Source organism: Anguilla rostrata, chromosome 17, assembly GCF_018555375.3.
Source record: "Anguilla rostrata isolate EN2019 chromosome 17, ASM1855537v3, whole genome shotgun sequence".
In the NCBI taxonomy this organism is placed as follows: domain Eukaryota; kingdom Metazoa; phylum Chordata; class Actinopteri; order Anguilliformes; family Anguillidae; genus Anguilla; species Anguilla rostrata.
In genome coordinates this window covers 14,957,585-14,966,312 of record NC_057949.1, presented here as the reverse complement: position 1 = coordinate 14,966,312, position 8,728 = coordinate 14,957,585, and positions in this window count along the sequence as shown.

The window sequence follows — 8,728 nt, the reverse complement described above, 5'->3', positions numbered from 1 at the left end:
TCAACACATACAAATATCTTAAAGTCAAGTTTGCACGTCAGATTAGATTTTACCCTTTTCTAGAACTGAAAAGTCATTTATGACTTTAGAATTGTGGGTGGTTTAGGAACTGTGTGTAGACTGTAATCATCCACAGTTAAATGTGTAGATAAACACACATGAATCACTTTCTAATCTGCTACACAAATAAAAAAGGCTCCTGTTTCTTGATCTTGCCTTCTGAATCTGTTTCTTTCGCTAGCAAAAGGAACAAGAGAAATGCAGACGTTTTGAAAAATGGAATTGAAATCGCAATGAACGATTCACAGACACATGCCAAAACATAATCACACAGACGCACCCACACACAAACACATACACGCACACAATCAATGTGTAATAGCTGAAATGCTAATGTTTGAAGTGAAATTGCTAAAGCTCCGCTGTGGAGTTACTGCATCCTCTTAGCAGGGAGCGCAAATTAGCATTTCAATGTCAAAATGACACGGCCAGATAGAATAACCATGCAAATTAGCTTATTTGCTAACACTGTGTTCTAATCCATTGTTATTTCCATAACTTAAAGGGGCGGCGCCGTACTAAACTCTGAACGGAAAATTCCTCCGCTCGCTGTAGCCGCCTTCCTGAGACTGAAGGGAGAACGATAAATAAAATGGATATTACGACGCGGTCGTCGTATCAAAAGGCCGTTCTGTAATCACCTGGAAAGGGTTAGTTACGGCCCGTTTAATTTAACGAGGCGTGTAATAGAGCTTGTGTACTCGTGCGCTTGTGCACTCGTGTGCTCGTATACTTGTGTGCTCGTGCGCTCATGTGCTCGTATACTCGTGTGCTTGTGTGCTCGTGTACGCGTGCACTCACGTGCTGAAACCATGTCCGGATTTTTAATTTTCAAAACTGGTTTGGGATAATTGTTTGTTCTCGGCTATCCAACTTTCTTACTCGTTGGCTCAACTTTAATCAAAACGAATGCATTTCAAACCATATGATACGAAAATAAACATGATATAATTGGCAATCAAATTCAAGCAGACACACAGAGGAAAAAATAAGGAGTTCATTTAACCACAAGGTTAAGGTATACGCTAATACAACTGTAATTTGTCATTATCCCCCCCCCCCAAAAAAAAAACCACTAGAGAATGTAATTATTCATGTAACAATATTTTCAATCTGCAGCACATTCCCAAAAAAATGAGCCATAAAGGCTTTGTAATGCTACAATAAGGTATGATATTGTTATCAATATATTTATTAGGCAATCTAAAATGTAATAGTGCATTATAGGTAATTATAAATGGCATAAAGCTGTAATTATATGTGTACATTTTTAAAAACAAATAAGTCACATAACATCTGTCATAAGCAGTGATATGCTGTCATGACTGGATATAACAGGTGTTATATCGTGCTTACTACAGTGTAATGTAGGGTTTGTGGGATATGGCCCAAGCACAGTGTTTACTCTACTCTCACAGCAGCCTTCTAGAGAATTCCGCTGACATTAACATCATATTTACTCTCCCTGGGGGGTAGCCGGTTCACTACAGATGAGTTTGACTCGCGAGTTGGAAAACGGAAATGTCTCGCAGCGTGAGTCGCGTAGGTTTGATTTAGGGCATGCTCGGGGAGAGACTGACAGCCCTGTCAGAGTGACGTCGTCCCATTGGACGCAGAGCGTGGGGGGAAGGCAGGACGGAGGTAAACTGAGACCTGCCGCTGAGACTGCTGGGAAGAGAGGACAGAGCCTGGCACCGGGGCCATCGCTCTGTCTGTCTCCACTTTGTTCCGAATCCCAAGCGTTACAAACGCACGGTACGCACGTACTCTCTCTCTCTCTTTCACTCTCACTCATACACACACTCTCTCTCTCTCTCTCTCTCTTTCCCTCATACACACTGTCTTTCCCAGCCCTTATGAAAAAAACATCATGTGAAATTAAAAAATATTCAAACGTGAAAAAAGTGGACACTTTCACAAGTGAATGGCTTTTTTTCACATGCAAATAAAAATTTCCACATGTGAAAACAGAACTTGAAATCACGTGAAATTCCACAATTTTCACATGCGACCGACTTTTTTCAAATGTGAACTACAAGGGACACACTCTCTCTTACACACTCTCTCTCTCTCTCTTTCTCTCTCTCTCACACACTCGCTCTCTCTTTCTCTCTCTCTCATCTTTCTCTCACTCATGCACACATTTACATATATTAAGTCGTCTCCTCACAGGTACCAGTATGAATTGCATATTCATGAAATCTGCATGCTCCGCCTGACAGGTTCTTACCCTCTTCAGCAAGTGGCACTTCTGATGCTAAAAAGACAGGATTTCAATTTGGTTGGGGGGGGGGGGGGGCTGGAGCACGCACTGACACATTCATGCACTCACACACACATACACATGCGCACACACACACATACACGCACACTGACACAATCATGCACTCACACACAGATACACTCCCACCTCCCTAAATATACACGCAAACACAAACAGGCATATGCACAGCTACACAGGTACTGTACAAAATTACCAAGACGCAACAGAGCTGGGTATCGTAAGATGCCACACGATGTAAAAGATGTCCCAATAAAGGGATTTACAATGCAGATCACAACATAGGGGTTAAGATACATCTCATATCACGATACAGGGGTTACGATACATTACATATCCCGATACAGTTGTCCCAATACAACACGTAACCCAAAAAACCGAATCAAAAATCATTTATGAAAACATCACTAAGTACAGCAGCGGTTTATTGTGAAGAATCAAAGTGCTGTTGAAACTATACTTAAAGAATCCAGCCAAAAGCAACAAAACATACACTAAAGCCTTTGAACTTCAGTGGGCACCCGCACATTATGAACAATTATGAATACTTATGAATGCACCGCATTGGTTGTATAACTGCATTTTTCATGGAAATTAATTCCATCAACTATAACGCTATTTGATATGGTAATCAGCATAACAACACGTGAATTTTCAAGAGGTAAACTACGATATATATTCCAGTATTGCTATTTTGAGAACCACCCTAATATACACCTATCCTAAAGTCATACTCAAGTATTCAGGCGCACACAAGGTCTTACCCGCTGCCTCAGGTGGAGTTTCTAACGCTGGAAAGATGACAATGACAAAAATGTGCAAAAATACACAAGCCTGACCTGACTCACAGACTCACACTTAGTCAATCATGGAAATACATACGTTACACAAAAAGCTCTATTCATTGCCTTACAGTACCTTCAGTTTGAGGGTTCTTCTCTATCAATCAAAACAAATCATGAATTTACAGATTTTTGTATGTAGACATGAAAACATGACTAATTACAATGATTCATGGAGACCAAACACATGTGTCAAACACACATAAATCTGTTCAGCTGGCATAAATCAGCAGCATAGACCTGCTCCCAAAGGTGTTTCAGCTACAAGATCCTCTCGCAGATAATGAATGTGACAGTCCAGGTTATCATAAATGATTTGTAGATTAAATCCGTTTTAGTCAGGCTGTAATTCCGCATATACACTGTCTGAACTAATACAAAACTAAAGTAGCACGTTGATGCAACCATGGACTACATCCACTCAAAACTTTAGCCAGAACCTCACAGTATAACCCAGGCTCTGATGCACAACAAATAAAAAAACACTTTAACACGCTAAATTATAACCAGGATACTAATACTGTACAAAATGATGAGCATATTTGATAAACGATTTTCTGTTCCTAAGAGACACAAGGTGTCCAAATATTTTGCGAAAATTGTGCAACAAAGTGAAGGAGGAACCCTGAGGTTCTCTGGCAGAAGCTCAAAAAGTGTCCATTGGAATGGACAAATGGATCAAGAAGCATCCTTCCTGGTATTAATGCATGTTTCTGTTCCACAGAAGAAAAGAAACCAACACGTGCTTCTCTCCCTGCAGCAAGTGTCTGGATCGGCGGGAGATCCCTGACCATTAAGTTCTCACTCTCTTTTTTTGACAAACAGGAACAACAGGATCGCTGCTTTCAAAAGCCAAGATCAACAAATTGAAAAACAGAGCAGCTCGCAGAGTGGAGAAGAGACACAGGATTCAGACACAAAGATAAGCAGAAGGGAAGAACCCGGGATGGCTCAGATACTGGACAGGTCATGGCATCGTGCGCGTTTCAGAAGGCCATCCAAAGAAACAGAGAAGCTTCCAGAAGCAAGCGGTTTGTTTCTCATCGTTGCCGATGATGGGGGTGGAGCGGCGCCTTTACCACGGTGGTCTGTCTCCATCAGGAGAAGTCAAGGCCTCTGTCACCTGTCACCTTGCCAACCAAGAGAGCTGGGACCGCCTTCCGCCCAGCGAGTGGCAGAGATTGGGCGCTTTAGAAGACGCACTCTCCCCCTACTGAGCACACAGAAACCATGCCACGCGACGCCATGTCGCTCTCCCTGGTCATGCCTGCTCTGCTGGACCTAACTGCCCCCACGACTGAGGACACTGACACCACCGAGCCCAGAGACAGCGTGCCCGTGGCCCACAAAATGAAGGTCAACATGGAAGAACGGTCCGGACGTTTCTTAGCTCCAGACACTGAACGTTTCAGTCTCTGCTTACTTGCCTCCTGGATGTGACAGCAGCAAGTGATGCCATCATCGAGAATGATGATGATGATGATGATGATGATGATGATGACATCCAAGCGGTGCTAAAACAATCCAAAGGCTCCCTCTTCAGCGGCATCCAAGTGTACAGCAAGCTGAAGTTAAGGAGAACGTATCCAGAGATGTCAGGAGATGTCGTCATCCAAGAAGGCCCAATTCCAGCTCCTCACAAAATCCTCTCAGACTGCACATGCTTGCTTATTGCATGTAGTTGCAACTTCAGGAACTTCAAGGTCCACTTCTGTCTCAAAAATGTGTGTGAAAAATTAACTCATCTAATACAAGCAGGTAAAATGAGATAAACTGGAGTCCTTTAATTCCCTAACTTAGCCTAATCCGATTGCCATCAAGGCAGTATATGCAAATTGGGTTTGATACAATTCCCAATTACACACACGATTGTTGATAAAGACTTAAATGAGGCATATTGAATAGGTCTGGAAATGTAATGACTTTAGGCTGGTGTTCCTCTTTAACACATATTTCTACATGTGTAGAACTGAGAGGGCGAGAATGGCATTGCGTTCTGGTCCACTGATGTTTTTTCCAAAGCAGAAGCCATTTTCTCTGGATTTCCTAGCAACTCCAGCCTCACAAGCTTTTGTGGAGAAGGTATTCAGCCTCACAGGTGACCTTACTCAAGGAAAACCTAACAGAGCCAGGGTTCATCTCTAAAGAAATGAAATCCTGAAGCAGTAACTACATACAATAAGCGTGTATGTGTAGTCTGAGAGGAAAGACTTCTAAAGTGCACCTAAACTGGCCAAATCCAAATTATTGCTCACAACTACAACTGAGAAGCAGCAACAAGTAAGGTGCTCAGATCAGAAGGTAAATATTATATTTATTCTGTGCTGAATTATAAAAAAATGAGTGCTAAACAAACAGCATTCAGTTGAATACATTAACATTTCTGTTTTTTACTGATGTATGAGAATGGTGCACACAAACATTTTGGCAATTTGGCATGTGTCTAACAGCCCAAACATACAGCACACACATACAATACACACATATGGCCCACACACACAGCACACACATACAGCACACACTTACAGCACACACATACAGCCCACACATACAGTACACACATACAGCACACACTTACAGTACACACATACTGTACAGCACACACATACAGTCCACAGATAGCGCACATACATGCAGCACACAAATACAGTACACACCTACAGCCCACACATACAGTACACACCTACAGCACACACATACAGCCCACACATACAGCCCACACATACAGTACACACCTACAGCACACACATCAGTACACACATACAGCCCACATATACAGTACACTCATACAGCCCACATATACAGTACACACATACAGCGCACACATACAGTACACACATACAGCCCACACATACAGTACACACCTACAGCACACACATACAGCACACATACAGCCCACACATACAGTACACACATACAGCCCACACATACAGTACACACATACAGCCCACACATACAGTACACACATACAGCCCACATATACAGTACACACCTACAGCACACACATACAATAAACACATACAGCCCACACATACAGTACACACATACAGTACACACATACAGCCCATACATACAACACACACATACAGTGCTTGTATAGTGTGTGTGTGCATAACTAGACAGAGTGTATAATATTTAGGAGTCCTGATATACATGCAACATTGTACACTAACATCCTATCACACCCCCCCCCCATACACATACACATACACATGCACACACGCACATATGACACTGACACAGGAGATACCATTGCTGGTCATTTCATGTTCAAACACGCTGTACATAGTGAAATCCTGCCACAAATATTCATTTCCAAGTATTTTCAGATGGCTAACTGCCAGCATTTATACTACAGACACCTCCATAAAAACACACGCGTGCCAAGTCCGAGGAACGTCTCCCACATACAGAGTCTGACTCGCGCTGCTATACCGATCACAGACGGTCCTCACACTGCACCACAAACAAGTGCCGCATCACGTAGGACGGCGAAGCAAACGTGTGCCGTAACCAATAGGCTGGACATGCTTGCTAAAGACTGGTAACAGGGTCAGACAAGGCATTTCCAACTCCCACAGAAAGGGCCGTTTTTGAAGAGCAGCTAAACACAGAGAGGACTGTGGGAGGACAGGCATAAGACTGGAGAGACGGCAGCAGGTGCTTCATACTGAATTTTAAAACATGGCAGGACAGGCGAGTCCACAGTTACCCAAAATAGACGTTTCATGCTTTCGGTTCTTACCTTCTTCTGTCGGTTTTTCTTCACAGAAATAATAAATATGATTTTAATATTAACAAACGATCGCAAAATATACGGATTCTACTAGCAGGGAATGTTCACAAGTCACACACACGAACGCACACACACTCACACACACTACATTGCCACTTCTCTTACCTTCAGTTTGAGGCTGTATTACTTTTGTTCAAAAGAAACAATTGAGGCATTGATGTCAGTACATGTTAATGATATAGCAATGAAAACACACACATACACACGCTCACACACACACACACACACTCACGCACATATGCACACACAAACACTCGCACACACACACACACACATAGGCACGCACATAAAAACCAATTCACAAAGATACAGTGAGGCATACATACAGTTACATTTTTACATAAAACGATCACACTAATGCAACGTACTACAGTACATACTGCCTGTATAAAAAGACAGGAAACTGCATATGCGAGATTTTTTAAATCCTCTCACAGCTGCATTCCAACAACCTGAAAACAGACGTGCATTTGTCCTCTACCAATCTGCCAACGGCCCAGAACGCCCGCCAAAATTCCCCTCCCCTCAAAAACCCTTGAGCGGCCTTTCCAAAATTTGTTGGCATTTCTTTAGGGGAATTATTGCCTAGAAATAGCCACCCCCACGGGGCTCCTTCCTGCCAAACTGGCCCAAGCAGTTTCACTCTGCTCCACCATCACCCTCTTAGACCTGATTGGCTGACCAGAAGCACCATGAATCCGCCTGCCTACTCTACACAGGTCTGAGGGCTACTCAGCAGTTAGCCCACCTACCCTCTCCAAGAGGTCCTCCCCTGGCTGCTACTCACAGGAACTTCTTTTCTACAGGGGTACCTCAGGGCTTCATCTTCGGCCCGCTAATCATCAGCCTGAGAGCTCTGACGGGCAATGCTCAGGAGATTTGAAGACACACTCTCCTCACCCTCTCGATCACTTACGGAACTTCATTATTAATGCTGCAAACCCCAGCGGTGTGGTGACATCAATATCTCTCAGATTCCCGGGAGGGAGTGTCGGGGGTGGGGGTTGTAGGAATGCTACTTCACATGCTTTTTCTCTCCTATTCAACAATTTACCTGTGCCTTATAGTTCATATCTGATTCGACTGCAATCACATCACACCCACCTTCAGAGTAGATGTAATTGGTTAGAAAACTGGGCTGCATCCCAGAAAGTGGGTGGGCTTTATAATTCTGAACCATACCACTACGTGGGATCAGCTGTTCCTTCAAGCTCCTGATGGATAAGGTCTGGATACGAGCGCTGGAAACTGACTGTACACCAGTACTCCTAACCCAAGACACTTGATTGAAAGTGAACCTGAGAGTTTTGTGAATGTCTTGACAATCCTCTCTCAGAGGAAGTGACCAACACCTGCTTCTCCATGAAGAACACCCAAATAATCCACAGTTGCCCCTCCCATGGGCTCCCCCCCCCCCCCAAAATTACATGGCAGAGGCTTAGCCGCAAACAACCCAGTGCTATTATGAGCTGCCTACCTTCTCTATGGTACAACTGCAGCATCATCAGTACAAAAGCACTTATGCACTCTAAGACACTCTGGATGAGAATAGCTGCAATGTATTTGCATTTACCTACTCTGCAAATCCACCCCCAGACAGCAAACCCACTCCCTGTTTTCCACGTGCTTCCGAATATGAATATCGACTTGGCCAGGCAACTGGGTTTCACCGAAAATCTGTCTGTTGGACTGACGCTTGGTCTCTGCTGAAGAAGACTTTTGCGTATGGTTTAAATGTAATTTAGCTCA